The sequence below is a fragment of the Mobula birostris genome, chromosome 11 (genome assembly GCF_030028105.1).
Source record: "Mobula birostris isolate sMobBir1 chromosome 11, sMobBir1.hap1, whole genome shotgun sequence".
Taxonomy (NCBI): domain Eukaryota; kingdom Metazoa; phylum Chordata; class Chondrichthyes; order Myliobatiformes; family Myliobatidae; genus Mobula; species Mobula birostris.
In genome coordinates, this window is record NC_092380.1 from 71121371 (window position 1) to 71138912 (window position 17542).

The 17542-nt window shown below is 42.6% G+C and overlaps 1 long non-coding RNA gene across 1 annotated transcript; it reads right to left on the reverse strand.

The window, feature by feature from the left end:
* Positions 1-6098: 6098 nt before the first annotated feature.
* On the reverse strand, positions 6099-17534 carry LOC140205179 (uncharacterized). Its single transcript, XR_011887771.1, has 3 exons — positions 17037-17534; positions 14416-14555; positions 6099-12112 (listed from the first exon to the last, which is right to left on the reverse strand). It is a non-coding gene; the product is annotated as an uncharacterized lncRNA (long non-coding RNA).
* Between the last annotated feature and the right edge of the window lie 8 nt (positions 17535-17542).

The window sequence follows — 17542 nt, forward strand, 5'->3', positions numbered from 1 at the left end:
TTTGATACTGGAGGAAATATTCGTAAGGCCAGTGATGTTGTGGGGATGGAACTGGACTCTCTGATGGTGGTGTCTGAAAAGAGGATGCTGTCCAAGTTGCATGCCATCTTGGACAATGTCTCCAATCCACTACATAATGTACTGGGTGGGCACAGGAGTACATTCAGCTGGAGACTCATTCCACCGAGATACAACAAAGAACATCATAGGAAGTCATTCCTGCCTGTGGCCATCAAACTTTACAACTCCTCCCTTGGAGGGTCAGACACCCTGAGCCAATAGGCTGGTCCTGGACTTATTTCATGGTGTAATTTACATATTACTATTTATTTATGGTGCAACTGTAACGAAAACCAATTTCCCCCGGGATCAATAAACTATGACTATGACTATAAACTTTTGGAGGAAGTTGGTAAGTGAAGCAGCTTCTGTGGAGGTGAAGGGATAGTCAATAATTCAGGCTGAAACCCTGCTTCCGGGCTGGGATGTTCAAGCCCATGTCCACAGATCCCTGAAAGTGCTGGGATGTAAAATATGATGTGCTATATGATGTGAATGTGTGTCTATTTTGGACAAGACATAGACCATAGAAATCATGCATGATTGTATAAAGCACAATTTGGGCCTTGGCTCAGGAATGGTGTAGAGTTCTGGTCACTGTATACCAGCAGGGCTGTAAGCACTGGACAGGGTATGGACCACAGACATGAGAAATCCAAGCAACGCACACAAAATGCCAAAGGAACTCAGCAGGCCAGGTAGCATCTGTGGAAAAGGTCTCAGTGTGAAATATCGACTGTTTACTCTTTTTCATAGACGCTGCCTCTCCTGCTGACTTCCTCCAGCATTTTGTGTGTTGCAAAGAATATATGGAGATGCCTGAACAATGCTGCCTGGATTGCAGAATTATAGCCATCTGCAGAGGTTGTTCAGGCTGGGGTTGAGGATACAATTGAGACAGGAATGATTCCTCTTGCAGTGATCAAAGGAGCATGCATTTAATTGCAAGAAGGATTGGATAGATACGTGAAGAAAACTTTTCACTCAGCAAAGAGTGGGGATCTAAACCTCACTTGAAGAGTGATAAGTACAAGGTTAGGATGAAATTAATGTTCATATTCACTTGGTATTGACATGGTGAACCAAATTGGATCCTTGTATGCTGTAAATGTCTTTGATTGTGGCTACATACTGACTTGTGAGGACAAGGCCACCACAGAAAGTATCTGTCGAGATGTATTCTCTCCAAAAATGTGCCCTATCCTCTGAGAACTGAGGAGTGGGAGTGGAAAGTCAAAGAACTCTGTTAGCAAATCAACTTGCCCAATCTGCTGCAACCTTTGTGATAAATGAGAAGGGATGATAATCACGCAGCCTGGCATTTTAATATAATCTTACACTGTTCATGGCTCTGAAACACTTGAAGAATGCTATGCCTGAATGTATCAGTAATGTCAACCTGAGAAAAGAAATCTGAAATCGCTTGAAGTGCACTGATGTTGTTAATTACAGTCAAGCAACGTGCAAGATTGTGCAAAGATTTCTACAAAAGCAATGATTAAGAGAGATTACATAATGAGGCTGGTTACTATAGTTGAGCAACAGCTGCTAAGTTAACTGAAGACTTCTGAAAAAGCATACAAAATGACCAGGTGCAGGGGCATAACTCTGTAATCCTTCTGGGAAGTTAAAGATGTGTCACAGATATAGTACAGAAACAGGCCCTTCAGCAAACTAATGATCAACTACCTATTAAGATTAATTCCACATTAATCCCATTTATTATTCACATCAATTCCCGGGAAATTCCACCACTCACCTATACATTAGGGGCAATTTACAATGGCTAATTAATGTACATCTTTGGGGTGTGGGAGGGAACTGCAGAACCAGAGGACACCCACATGGTTATGGGGGGGCGGGGGGTTGCTTGAGGACGGTAGTTCCTAAGATGCTGCCCATCAATTAGATTTTGTACTCCAGCAATATTCATATAATGATATAAGGAGAGCTTGCCTGGTTAAAGAGGGATGTTTTGGTACCAGCTCAGAAATATTTTTTAAAAAATCAAAGCCATTGCGAACTTGACACTTGACTTCAGAAAAATAACCGCTCAACTTCTTATAGAGGTGTGAAACTACTGCATTTTCCTCAAGCTCTTTCCAGTCCAAGACCACCCTAATCCTGCTTCCACCATTGTTTTGTCTCCGTCAGTTGCACTTGTCAATGAACAAAAACTTCGAAAGCTCCTTGACTGAACCTAGGTAGATTGGCCTATCAATGAACAAAAAAATGAAGAATAAAATTCAAGAGATTTTGGAATGGGATGGGAGCTTAGTGCCAATTCAGTCAATCAAGAACCAGACACAAAATGCCAATTGCGCTCTCTTGTGGACGTAGTGAGCAGAGTTACAGAAACCAGAGACTGGGTGCTGCAGCAAGCAATGGCGAGAAAGAAAAATGAAGCGGAGACACAGAAATGAAGGCCACAAACATAACAGACCAATGCTGTGGTAATGATGAAGGGAGCGGTTGGATGTCAACACTGGTGATTTACAGTGTGCTGTTCTGTGACTGGTTATAGTGATAATGCTGGGCCTGAGAGGAGAAAGGTTCAACTACATAGAGGAGTTGAATAAAACATAATTTGTCACTTGTGCTGTGCTTTACTACATGAGAAATCAAACATTTGTTTAAAGCAAGGTCTAGGGAGAGTCTACAGTTGTGGATTGGGCACGTGGTACTGAAGCACCAGCTCTTCAGCTACTTCATTCCTTGTTGATTGATTGATTGATTGATGTTCTCACAAATCATTCTGTGAGGAGACTCTCGGTTCAGACCCACCATCAATATCAATGAAAGTAGTTCATAACCTGAGATCTCACTCCTACATTTCAGCAGCAAGATAACATGTACCCCTCTGCACGCAGTGGTTAAAGGTGTTGCTTCAGTTGCCTTCAAAGTGGAAGCTGCTACTTCAGTGCATGAAGTGATTCAACATGAGTTGATCAACCATTGCATCTGGTCCAATGCTGGAAGATTATTGGATCAAATACTGGATCTATGTACCTGTCTAAATTTCTTATAGATGTCAAAATTAGAATTGATATACGGATAGGAAAGATTTGGGAGATTATGGTGTCACATGACCAGCAACAATGAAAATAGAATTGAGTCAGGTTTTATAAAAACAAACAAACATTTATTAAACTCTGCTCAAAAATAGCGAAATGTATTTAAACAACTAACTTAACTGGAAGTTAACTGCTATACGGCAACTCTGGAACAGTTCTTAAAAGGGTGAATGTGTAAACAGTTCTTAAAGTGGTAAATTCGAACACAGTTCTTAGGATGGTAAATTCGAAAGTCCAAGAGATTTATACAGTCAATTAAGAGATACTTTTCTGAAGTACAGAATTCCTTGAAGATGTGACGTTACCGCTGATCCCAGCCGGAACCTGCCTTGTCCGCAGGATTCACGACAACGGAAATAAAATGGTTTAAAGGAACTGACCTTTTCCTCTGGAGAATAGACACTGCACAATCCTTCCTGCTTTAGCAGAGGATATCTCAGATGCAGGTCACTATTTCTTGAACAAAGATTCAATAAAAGTTGAGCCTCTCCAAATCCGCCGAACGATATCAGCTTTACTCGACTTGGCGAATTACTGAACTTTGGTAAGGTCTTCACTCTCCAATACTACTTACAATAGAAAGTAGAACTCCACTTTAAAACAAAAGTGCATCATAAGACGAATACGCAGCATAACGGAGTATCTGACAATTTTTTTTTTCTCTCCAAAAATACTTTATTCAGAAATGTTACAAAATAAAGTTATTTACATAGAAAAAAAACATTCGTTGACTCTGAGTCCTTATTCAATAAGTAAAGTTATTTACAATAAAATTATGGCATTGACTCTCAGTCCATATTCAAATTAAAGATGTTTACAATAAATCGTTCGTTGACTCTCAAACCTTAGTCAAGAATTAAGGCTTATTTACAATAAAATTATTAACAATAAAAAACCAGGTATTGGCTCTAATTCCTTTACCGAAGTTCTTTAACAGTCTGCACAATTTCAGCCACTCCTGGGGCACCAAGTTGATTCATCTATCCACACCACTGATGAGGGGTATTCTCCTCCCCAGCCAACCCCTCCCACTCCCGCAGGTGATGAACCTTAAACTGTGGCCCTTCCCCACCGGGTCTTCACAGGGGCCGCACCAAGCTTGAGTGCATCCCTCAGCATGTACTCTTGCAGGCGAGAATGTGCCAGTCGGCAGCATTCAGTCACGGTCATCTCCATGTGCTGGTAGACCACCAAGTTTCGGGCAGACCAAAGAGCGTCCTTCACCGAATTGATGATCTGCCAGCAACACCGGATGTTTGTCTCCGTGTGTGTCCCTGGGAACAGCCCGTAGATCAGGGAGTCCCCGATTACGCAGCTGCTGGGCATGAATCTTGATACCGTCCCTTCCATCCTCCTCCAAACCTTCTTCGTGAACCCACAGTGTGCAAAGAGGTGAGTCACTGACTCCACCTGATTACAGTCCTCCCGTGGGCAGCAAGGTGTGGAGACGACATTCCGGGCATACAGGAGGGATCTAACTGGGAGGGCCCCTCTCACTGCCAGCCAGGCGAGATCTTTGTGCCTGTTGGTGAGGTCTGGCGATGAGGCAATTTGCCAGATGTACTGGACAGTCTGCTCAGAGAACCAACCCACTGAGTCCATCTCGTCCTTCTCCTGCAGTGCCCGCAGGACATTATGCGCCAACCACTGCCTAATTGCCTTGTAGTCAAAGGTATTGGCCAGGAAGAACTTTTCTACGAAGGACAGGTATGGAGGCAACAACCAGCTGACAGGGCTGTTGCGCAGGAAAGGGGCCAGACCCATCCTTCATAGCCAGGGCGACAGGTAGAACCTGGGCACACAGTGGTCCTTTTGCCCATGTATCTGGGATCCACGCACAGCCTGAACCACACACGAAGCTGGCTATCAGGGTGAGGGCGACATTGGGGACGTTCTTGCATCCATTGTCCAGGGACTTGTGCACAACAGTCCGTCTGACCCGCTCCATCTTGGATCCCCAGACAAATCTGAAGACAGCTGGAGTGATTTCCGAGCTGTAGGAGCAGGGGACAGGCCACACCTGCGCCAAGTACAACAGACCTGAGAGCACCTCACACCAGGGGTCTCCCTTTTATACCCGTGGTGACAATGTCATCACGTGACCTCACACTGGTGGGAAAATTACATCACCCCACCATCACATGACCACTACTTCATGCTCATAAGATACTCAATTACATCATGGTCATAAGACAGTCACAAGATATCCATGAGGTATGTAACAATGGCCCAAAATGCTGACGTTTGACTATCATGGATGGGCATCTTGTCGTCATGGATCTGCTGGGCCAAAGGGCCTATTTTCTCACTGCGTGACTCTGTTACTTATAATTTCGGACTTAGTTAAGATCATCAATTCATTCTGAACAAATTCATTTTTTTCCTGAGGTATATGTTCCAGCCACAGCAGTCTTCAGCTCAACTTCCAGTGCTTGAAGAAGTAGATTGCATTTCAATGTCAAAATCTGCTACTGTCATTGAGAGTGAGCTGTGAAGGCTCCAGCTGTGAAATGATAGATTTATCACTGCAATTGTCTGCCTTTCTTTTCCTTAGTATTAGCACACAGTCACCAGCACAATATGGAACCTATAGAGCTGATGATATTTTAAAGCATCTCAGAAGCCTATTCGTGCAGTGGAAATTAAAATGGAAATGTTGCTATGCTGTTTGGGTAGTTGACTCTTACACCTGCTGTCTGAAATGGCCTGAACCTGAACAGGTTAGTTAAAATTACACACGGATCACAGAACAACCCAACACTACTCTGCAAGTTGCTTAAGACTGAGACTATTCTACAAACAAAATAAATTCAAAGCAACATCATATTTGATATTACAAGGAACGTACAAAGATTATGTGGTGGAAATACAATAAATATACTATGGCCTTTCAGATCTGGAGATAATATTGTTCAGAAGTTTCTTTGGAACTCAAGAATGAGGCAAAAATCTTGTGATTGCAGCTGTTTTATTAGATGTTCACAGCAAAATAATAACAGTAAAACACAGCAGCAGGTACCTAACTGTAACCAACTCATTCTACTGTAAGTAAGACAAAGGAGCTGGTTGTGGACCAGCAAGGGTAAGATGAGGGAACACGAACCAATCCACATTCAAGGGTCAGAATGAGAAATTTCAAGTTCCTGGGTATCAAGATCTCTGAGGATCTAACCTGGTCCCAACATATCAATGCAGCTATAAAAAAGTCAAGACTGCATCTATATTTCATTAGGAGTGTCAGGAGATTTGATCTGTCAACTAAATCACTCAAAAACTTCTACAGACATACCGTGGAGAGCACTCTGACAAGCTGCATCACTGTCTGGTATGGGGAGGGGGGGCTACTGCATTGGACTGAAAGAAGCTACAGAAGGTTGTAAAATTAGTCAGCTTCAGCTTGGGTACCAGCCGCTGTAGCATCCAAGACATCTTCAACAAGCGGTGCCTCAAAAAAGTGGCGTGTATTATTACCCAGAGCATGCTCTCTTCTCATTGCTACTGTCAATGAAGACTCACACTCGGCAATTCAGGAACAGCTTCTTCCTCTCTGCCATCTGATTTCTAAGTGGACACTGAACCCATGATCATTAGCTTTCTTTAATGTATTATTTCTGTTTTGCACTATTTTTAATCTCTTCAATAATCTACATATATATACTTACTGTAATTCATTTACTTTTTTTTCTTTGTATATTATCACGTATTGAACTGCTGCTGCTAAGTTAACAAACTTCCCGACACATGCTGGTGATAATAAACCTGATTCTGATTCACTCTACTGTAAGTAAGGAAAGGGAGAACAAAGCGCCTTGCCTTGTAGTCAACCTATATATCGAAAATTTGCTCGAACTGCATGGATAAGAGAACTCTTTAAATAAGAGCAATCTATCAGACAGCAGGGGTGATTTACGATACCATGAGCCCTAGGCTTGCTGACAAGGAAACCACAAAAAATACAGACCAGCTGCTCTACAAATTACTGAAAATCCACTGAACATTGATAGACAAGCAGGTGATTACACAAACACATAAGCAAGCATAAGGAAAGTTGCAAGAACAATGACATTTTAAACCTGAATCCAGCAGAACTAAGAATTTCAGTACAGTAATCTTACCCATATTCCCCAATTGTGACATCTCCTTCTAAAAGTACTTTTATATTGAGGTGTTATTAAGTTTTTGTGACTGGTTAGTTAATCTGTTTCATGACCCATACTAGTTGCTCTGATAAGGCAGAAGTTCATACCCAAATCATATAGTAATGTAATTGCTCCACGAACCATTCCACTGCCATTTCACCATTATAACAATACGCCATTAATAAATCCTACCACCCAAACCTCACATATGGGATTGGAGTGGAAAAAAATCCTGACACATAGGACAAGTTGGTGGTCGTCCGTTGTATCTGATGATGAGTTAGATTACTGCAGTTCTCCTGTTATGCATTTGAAGATGGTCACTGAGTCCAAGTCGTGGGCAACATGGACATCCACAATAAGGAAATAGAAACGGCCCTTGATCTGTTCGTAGAGCCACTGGAACTGCAAGAAGAAACTTTTTAAGTTTTTAAAGTGGAAAAGCCTTTGCACTGGGGCAGTTCCACTCTCCCATCCTCGTAAGTTTGGGTGCAGTAGTCGTCACAACTGGGGTCTTCCTTAGTTGCAGTGGCTAACCTTGATTTCCATGACGTTTCATGCCTGTCGCTCTCTACGAAACGTTGAACAACCCCCTTGGCTGTTGCATATCACTATTGCTCTCATCCATCCAGTCCGCTGGAGCTGACATTACACGCAAGGACAGGCATGTCCATTTCTCACCAGCGGATAAGGCCCGCAAGCAACCCTCTGCCGAAGTGGTGTACCAGGGTGTGGCAAGTGTATTCGGAGCTACAGGTAAGAGCTGCATGTCTGGTGGGGATCAAAGGTGAGTGATCTACTCCAGGAAAGACACAACAAGGCCCCTCACCAGAGGTGATACACCTCATACAGTGTTTCTGTTGTAATCGTCCCAGTGCAGGAAAATCACACAAGTACCCATTTTTTCATTCAAAAGGTTTATCATATGGGAAAGTGCAGTTACTGATATGGAACAGTCACAAGGATCCTTGTCCAATCAAACCAATATGCAAGGACAGCTGGCTCTTTATAGACAGAGGTGCATATCAGCCAGAAGTCTTGGTACACATTGGTACCAATGACATTGGTAGAAAAAGGACAGAGGTCCTGAAGAGAGAATTCAGGGAGTTAGGTAGGAAGCTGAAAAGCAGGACCTCCAGGGTAGTAATCTCAGGCTACGTCCACACTACGCCGGATAATTTTGAAAACGCCGGTTTCGAGTAAAAACGACAGGCGTACACACTAAGCGTTTTTCAAAATATCTCTGTCCACACGAAGATGGATAATTGGGCGAATCTCCTCTACTGGGCACGCGCAGGACACACAGAAAACGAGCGAAGAGGAAACAGTATACTTAGTGCGAGTTTGTCCAGTTAGAGTAAAAAAACTTAAAAGGAATTGCTCTTGGCTCTCACGCAGGAGGACTTAAAACTAAAAAAAACAAATACTGGAGCGTATGGAGGCAACCGACAGGGAGTTTACGGACAATATGACCCGGTTGACGATGAATATTGAAAAACTGACTAACTCTGTTGCATTAATAAAGCATCTTGTTAAATGTATAAAACATGTCTGCATCAGTGTTATCTTGTATTTCCATACAATGTTATGTTAGGCTGTTACACATCTGTTGTCAGAGAAGTACTTGTATAAATAGGTAAACCACCTTCATACAAGCAAGGACAGAAAACAGGACAAAGTGAGTATACTTATTTATTCAGTAAGTTATGGGTCAAAGTATTTGGTGAGTACATTTCTAACTCTTCTGGCTTCAGTCTCATTGCCGTCTGTTCTGAAACTGTTAGGTTGTGTGGGGGGTTGCGTTCAAGAAAACTACAAAATGCCGCGCTGCGGCCATCTGTTCCGGCACGTCACGACAGCGTTTTTAAATAGTCAAAAAAGCTCACTTTACAATTTAACTCTCACGCCGTTCACACCGACTGCGCGTTATAACAGCTGTCCGGCAGTGCTTGTACAGTACCAAGCAGAAGCAGAAAAAGCATTGTTGTTGTGGAGTTGTCATGACAGCGTTTTTAAATATCTCTGTTTACCCCGTACACACTACAATGGATATTAGGCGTTTTCAGATTTATTCACTCTGGAGACCGTTTCTGAAAATCTCCATTTTCAGGGGATGAAAACGCCGCTTTAGTGTGGACGGAGGGTCAAAATGAAGAGAAAAAGCTTCGTTTTCAAAATTATCTGGCGTAGCGTGAACATAGCCTCAGGATTGCTGCCTGTGCCACGTGCTAATGAGCGTGAGAATAGCATGATCAAGCATATTAATGCGTGGCTGAGAAACTGGTGTAGAGGGCAGGGCTTCGGATTTCTGGATCCTTGGGACCTCTTCTGGGGCAGGTATGACCTGTGCAAAAAGGAAGGGTTACACCTGAACCCAAAGGGGTCCAATATCCTAGCAGACAGGTTTAATAGAGTTTAAAGGTTTAAACTAATTTGGTAGGGGGATGGGAACTGGAGTGATAGGGCTGAGGAAGGGGAAAACAGAAATAAATCAAAGATAGTGTGCAACAGAGATGATAGAAAGGACAGGCAGGAAATGAGGCATAAACACAGCCAGTGGGATGAGTTACAGGGCAATAGAGGCGTGGTGCAGTTAATACAGAAAGCAACAAATATTGGACTGCAAGTGTTACATTTGAATGCACGCAGCATAAGAAATAAAATGGATGGTCTTGAAATTCAGCTACAGATTGGAAAGTATGACTTGTGGCCATCTCTGAAACTTGGCTAAGGATGGCTGCCATTGGGAGCTGAATGTCCAAGGATATATGGTGTATCAGAAAGATAGGTTAGTAGGCAGAGGGGGTAGTGGGGCCTTGTGTATAAGAAATAATATTAAATCATTAGAAGGGGATGACATAGGATCAGAAGGTGTAGAATCTCTATGGGTTGAGTTAAGAAATGACAAGGGTAAAAGGACCCGAATGGTATTTGTATGTAGGCCTCCAAACAGCCCCGGGATGTGGATTACAAATTACATCGGGAGATAGAAAAGGCGTGTCAGAAGGGAAATGTCATGATAATCCTTGGGGATTTTAACATGAAAGTGGATTGGGAAAACCAGGCCAGTACTGGACCTCAAGAGAGAGAATGTGTAGAATGATTAAGGAATGGCTTTTTAGAATAGCTTGTTGTTGAGCCCACTAGGGAATTGGCTGTGCTGGATTGGGTGTTGTGCTTGAGGTTAAAGAACCCTTAGGGATCAGTGATCACAATATGATCGAGTTCACTTTGAAATTTGAGGAGGACAAACAAAAATCCAATGTGTTGGTATTTCAGTGGAATAAAGGAAATTATAATGGCATGAGGGGGGAACTGGCTAGGGTTGACTGGAAAGGGACACCAGCAGGAAGGACAGCAGAGCAGCAATGGCTGGAGTTTCAGTGGAAAACGAGGGAAGTGCAATTCAGATATATTCCAAATAAGAAGAAATTTTCAAATGGAAGGAGGACACTACCGTGGCTGACAAGTAAAGTCACAGCCAAAGTAAAAGCAAAAGAGAGAGTACGAGGAAGCCAAAGCTAGTAGAAAGATAGAGGATTGGGAAGCTTTTAAAAACTTGCAGAAGGAAACTAAGAAGGTCAATAGGAAGGAAAAGATGAATTATGAAAGGAAGCTGGCGACTAATATCAAAGAAAATACTAAAAGCTTTTTTAAGCATATAAAGGGTAAAAGAGAGTTGAGAGTAGATATAGGACCAATAGAAAATGATGCTGAAGATATTGTAATGAGAGACACAGAGATGGCAGTGGAACTAAATGCCTATTTTGCATCAGTCTTCACAGTGGAAGACACTAGCAGTGTACAGGACATTCAAGAGTATCAGGAAAGTGAAGTATATGCAGTGAAAATTACGACTGACATGGTGCTCAGGAAGCTTAATGGTCGGAGGATGGATAAATCTCCTGGACCTGATGGAATGCACCCTCAGGTTCTGAAGGAAGAAGCTGGAGAGATTGCGAAGACATTAATAACGATCTTTCAAGAATCAATAGATCCTGGTACTGTACCAGATGACTGGAAAATTGCAAATGTTACTCCGCTATTTAAGAAGGGTGGGAAGCAGCTAGAAAAGAAACTATAGACCTGTTAGCCTGACATCAGTAGTTGCAAAATTGTTGGAATTAATTGCTAGATTAGATTAGATTATGAGGACACTCAGTCCTCGTTTCTTGTCATTTAGAAATGCATGCATGCATTAAGAAATGATACAATGTTCCTCCGGAGTGATATCACACAAAAACAGGACCAACCAAAGACTAACACTGACAAGACCACATAATTATAACATATAGTTACAGTAGTGCAAAACAATACCATAATTTGATAAAGAACAGACCATGGGCACGGTAAAAAAAAGTCTCAAGTCCCGATCGACTCCTATAGTCCCTGATAGCAGGTGGCAAAAAGGGAGAAGCTCCCCTGTCATAAACCTCCAGGCACCGACAATTGCCAACTGCCGATGCATTGGAAGCACCCGACCACAGCCGACTGAGTCCATCCGTAAACTTCGAGCCTCCAACCAGACCCTCCGATACAGCCTCCCGAGCGCCATCCTCTGCTGAGCGCCTTCAACCTCGTCCCGGCCGCTAAAACAAGCAAAGCCGAGGACTCAGAGGCCTACTCCTCTGGAGATTCTGGAACACACAGTAGCAGCGGCAGCGAAGCAGGCATTTCAGAAGTTTCTCCAGATGTTCCTCCGTGCTCTCACGTCTGTCTCCATCAAATCAGAATTGTGCACGGTTTCCTACTTAACAAATAGATATTATTCCAGAGCGGCCACGCACACTGCATCCCGCTGCCATCTTCTCCTCCTCCTGGGATGAGGTTACGGAACACCTGCAGTCACATGTCAAGACAGGCCAAAGTTTGTATGTAGCTTCAAAAGAAAGCATTGTCTATACTTCGTAAATATGGAATTGTCTTTTATGTTTAGCAAATAAATATCGAGCCCCACGTTGGGCCAGCAGACCTTTCCACCGAAAGCCTCTCAGTATGATGCCTGCTCTACCTTGTTTTGTCGAATAAAGAAGCTGCTTTGTATCTACCAGTAACTCTCTCTCCGGTGATTGAATTCACGTAACAACAGTCTTCCGCCCTATCAGATTTCCACTTCTTACCTACCACCTTACACTTCTTCCTCCCCTCCCCCCACCTTCTTGCTCTAACTTCTCATCATTTTTTACGGTCCTGATAACAGGTCTCAGCCCAAAACAGCAACTGTTTACTCTTTCCTATCAATGCTGCCTGGCCTGCTGAGTTCCTCCAGCATCTTGTGTGTGTTGCTTGAATTTCCAGCAACTGCAGATTTTCTCATCTTTATGACAGGATGGTATCAGTGCACCAGCTTGTCTGTCAGACTGGTTGTGGAGATAATGCTGGATAGGATCAACATTAGATAAGAGCAAGTCAGATGTAGGCGGTGCCCATCTAAGGAAGGTTTAGGAATGAAGGCAGCAGCTTGGACACAGTGTTGCCATTGACAGCATGGGCAGGCTGGCTTTTATTCTGGAGACACAGGAGACTGTAGACGTTGGAAGCCAAAGTAACACATAAAATGTTGGAGGAATTCGCAGAACAGGTGGCATCTATGGAAGGAAATGGATAGTCAACATCTTGGGTCTAGACTCTTCATCTGAATATCATCTGTCCATATTCCTTAATAAATGCTGCCAGTCCTGCTGAGTTCCTCAACTTTTCATCCCCCTTAAGTCTTTTGCCTGGTGGTGAGCAGGAAATATGAAAATACTTTAAAAAGGATGTAAGGGCTTTAGAAAAGGAAACAGAGTTGATTTTCCAAGGTTATTTCAGACACAAGGAACTTTAGTTAGCAGACAGAAGATGGGATTGTTCTCCTTGGAGCAGAGGGAGGTGTAAGGAGATCTGATGACTTAAAATTATGATGAATATAAACACAGGAGGTGGAGAGTGACTTCCCATTATGGAAGGAAAGTGCTTTCGAAAATGATTCACAGCAGCACGAAAATGATATGAGGAATATCCCCAGAACGACTTTGAAGGCTACCGAAGAATTTTATTGTACCTTTATATCCTTCCTGATACAGTTTCCTCATTTTCTTGTTGCAACTTCCTTACTTTCAAAGAATCAGTACTTTGAACATATTCAAAAACATCTAGTTTCCTCTTTTTTATCCACTTTCTCTGCCCGCCTGGCACATCCACAACTCCCTGTTCTTGTAATCTGTTAATAATTGTGCCCTGTAGTTACTTTGCTTCTTCTCATTCAGTTGCATTTGTCGTGGGGAAAAAGATACCAAAGCTGACAAATTGAAGGCAACATGATTTAGCTCGTGAATGACCAAAGAGGAAAGATCAGCGACAAGGCTGGTTACAAGGGAACTGCAACAGGAAATGTGTGCTATTTAGGACTGAGCCAGGGTAGAGCAAAAGGTTTACGAATGAAATCTAATAAAAATATCAGGAGACTACTGATGAGATATGTGCACCCTCCATCAGACAGCAGCAGAATAAAAGGGCAATTGCACTCTTTTGTGGTTGTAGAAAAGGTATATTGTGTGTGTGATGCCTACAGCCAACAGCAGAGAGCACCGCGGTGGCAAAAACAGAGTAATTAGGGAATCTGTTGTGAAACCATTGGTATGAACTGGATTCTGGTGTTTTCTGTTGGTTGTTACAATAATCTTGGTATGGGACGGAAAAGCGAATATTAACAAGTTGTGTACTGTGGATGGTTTCAGAATGAAAGCCATGGATTGCCCTCTGCAGTACTGTAGGAGTGTACAAGTTTGTCTTCAAAGGTAGCCTAGCTACTTGGTCTGAGAGTCTCAGCATCACATTTTTTGGATGGGGGGGGGAATTGATGTACAATTAGCAGCAGCAATATTGAACTATATGGTTCAGATTCACTTTGAAAAACAATTGGAGTGGAAGATATCTTAAAAGATTTAAAATCTGTCTAACAATGAGTCATGGAATGTATGCAGGCAGAATTTCTACAGTGAAGGAGAGAAATTTAAGGGAAAAAAAGCAATAGGCTTATTGGGAACAAATTTCATAACATATGTCAATAATATTAAACCTGATTGTGAATATACTGCAATGAAAGGTCCGTTCAGTTGAATGGGGAAATGAAAACATGTGGCCTTAGAGACCATAATTACCAGAAATGGAGTCCTGATGAAAGGTTTGGCCGGAAACATTGACTTGTTTATTCCCTTTCATAGATGCTGCCTGACTTCCTGCAGCATTTTCTGTGTGTTGCTCAAGATGACCAGCATCTCTTGTGGAGAGTTGTTAAATTCTGCGGGGAACAGTGAAGGTGAAAACACATCATATAACATTGCATCATGTGTGCAATATGATAGATGGATAAAGTGATAATTATAATACTATAACCTGTAGGTAAGAATTTGGCTGTTGGATAAATTGACTGCTGGTTGTGGTGATAATCTTGCTATGGGCTGTTTGACCTTGGATAATTTGAAATAGATTGTGCAAACTTCCAATCAAGTGTAGGAAAAGGATGCATTTGACTGTATTAGGCAGCAACACCATCCCAGGTACCAGCTGACTCCTGCACAGTACAGGGGATCTGACCTGGGTGAGTTCACCCCTCTTTGACCACTTTGTGACCTCAGGCTCTGTGGATGCTACGCTGAGTGCCTTCTCTCACCCAACAGACACAGCTGCAGCCCAGGCCTCCTGACCTCAAGCAATCGGCATCGTCAGCCTCCTGGCAGCAGGATCACAAGTTCAGGCCACTGCACCTCGTGATTTTCTCCATGCAGCTTGACTGGTTGCAGCAGACGATCGCACTCTCCCGTTTCTCTTGGTTCTCGTGTGGTTCAAAGACTTTGATGAAAGAAGTCATAGAGTTCTAGAACATAGTTACAGGCCCTTAAGTCTAACAAGTCTACGCTGACCATGGTGCCTGCCCAGCTAATCCCAATTTCCCGCACATGGTCCATATCCCTCTACGCCCTGCCCCTCTATGTGCCAATCAAAGTGCTTCATAAATGATACTACAGTACATGCCTCAACTATTTCTTCAGGTGTGAAAAAGTTGCCCCTCAGGTTCCTTTCAAATGTGTCCCTTCTCACCCTAAACCTATGCCTCCTAGTTTTGGATTCCCCTACCCTGGTGAAAAGACTTTTACTGTCTTTACCTCTTCTAATTTTAAACATTTCTATAAGGTAACTCCCAACTAAGGATCACCAGAACCCCTTGTTTAAAGTTTTGTTTGCTTGCACATTGCCAACTGGGTGCCAGTGAATACTGATGGAGCAAGTCTGGAATAGCAAACAAAAATTTGCAGATGCTGGATATCGCAAATAAAAACAGCAAATACTCAGGAGGTCAGGCTGCTTCCATAGGGTGGAAAAGACGACAAGCAGAAGATAGAGAGTGAATTCATCTATAGATCTTCTGAGAATTTGTGTTTTTTTTTTGCATTTTTGATATGGAAGATAAAACAAAACATGCTAACATTCATTACATACCGTCAATTATTTGTTAAATACTTATACACAAGATACTTACGCTAAAGATACAGATTTTAAACACTGAGCAACTCCTGGTGTCTTTGAATGACTTGGTGGGATCAATGTTCCCTTGTATCACCACTGGGATTTGCCAATTCTTAACAGCATGGCTTGGGGTTTCCCTGTCCCAACCTTGCCCACCCTACAAAATCTGGGAGGCAGTAAGATGAGAAGCAGGAAACTAATTCCGATTAAAGAAATCTCCTCCTTTGCTCCATTTTGCTCCAGCCAAATAAGAATATATGAAATTATTGTTGATTTAAGAAAACATATAAAACATAACAAACTAAATGCCTTTTCATTTTTGCTTAACAAATGATTTTATCTTAATTTTTTAATGAAAATTTCAGAATTATTCAAAATCATTACTGTGAATATAACACTGTGACTGGAGTGTGGAAGTTCACTGCCCCCTACTGGACATTAAGTTCAAGTTCGAATTTATTGTCATTCAACCATATACACACATATACTGTACCGCCAAACGAGACAACATTCCTCTGGATCAAGGTATATTTAACTCACACACATAACACATAAAGTAATATTACCACAAATATATTATTTTTAAAATAGTAAGGTGCAAATATACATACGAGTTAAAAGCTAAACAGGATAACACTACTGGCACTCCATGTGTAAGGAGACCTCAGTGGTGGCAGTAAGTTCAGTAGTCTGCGGGGAAGAAGCTGTTTCCCATTCTAACAGTTCTTGTACCTCCTGTGGGAGTCAAAGAGATTGTTGGATGGATGGAAGGGGTCACTGAGAATGCTAAGGCTCCTGATCAATGGGTGGAAGATGACTCCGATGTATCTCTCAGCAGTCCTCGCAATCCTTGCGATCAGATGCCTTTCAATTCCCACACCAGATGGTGATGGCAGCTGGTCAGGACACTCTCAATGGTGCTCCTGTAAAAATTGGTTAAAATGGGGAGTGGGGGGGAGCCTCACTTGCTTCAATCTCTCTAGAAAGTGAAGACTCTGCTGTGCTTTTTTGAGGGACCAGGTGAGGCATAAATTTCCAAGAAAGGAGAATTCAAATAGTCATAATCATACTTTATTGATCCTGGGGGAAATTGGTTTTCGTTACAGTTGCACCATAAATAATTAAATAGTAATAAAACCATAAATAGTTAAATAGTAATATGTAAATACACTATCAGACCAGTGAATAGTAGAAGACAGTAGCAGTGAGGTTACCTTAATTGGAAACCATCTAATTAATTGCAAGAAATACTAACTTGTTATCGGGGCTAGGAAGTGATTGAACAATTAGAGATGAAGAAAAGCAAATTAAGCATACACAATGGCATCTCTCAAGCCTGTCCTCCATTCACATAACTCATGCACTTATTAAGAAAGATTAATGGAATTGCTCAATGTAATTGTTTTTAAAAGACTGCGTCCCACTGTATTGGTCAGGCTGCACTACAGCGGCTATTCACAGGCACGATCCCATTACAGATCAGCACGGGGACTTTGACCTGCTCCGTTTCCGACCTGGGCCGGTTCACCCCTCTTTATCGCACCTGGTGATTCCGGGCTCCCCTGGAAACACCATATGGATACCGATCTTAACGCGGATGCCCGATCGGCACAGCGCGCAGCAGCCCAGAACTCCCGACCTCAAGCAATCCTGCAGCCTCAGCCTCCGAGCAGCCGGATAACAGGCGCACGCCACCGCGCCCGGCGCTGGGACCTCAGCCGAGGATCCCCTTCCCTGCAGACCAGCCGTGACGTCACACAG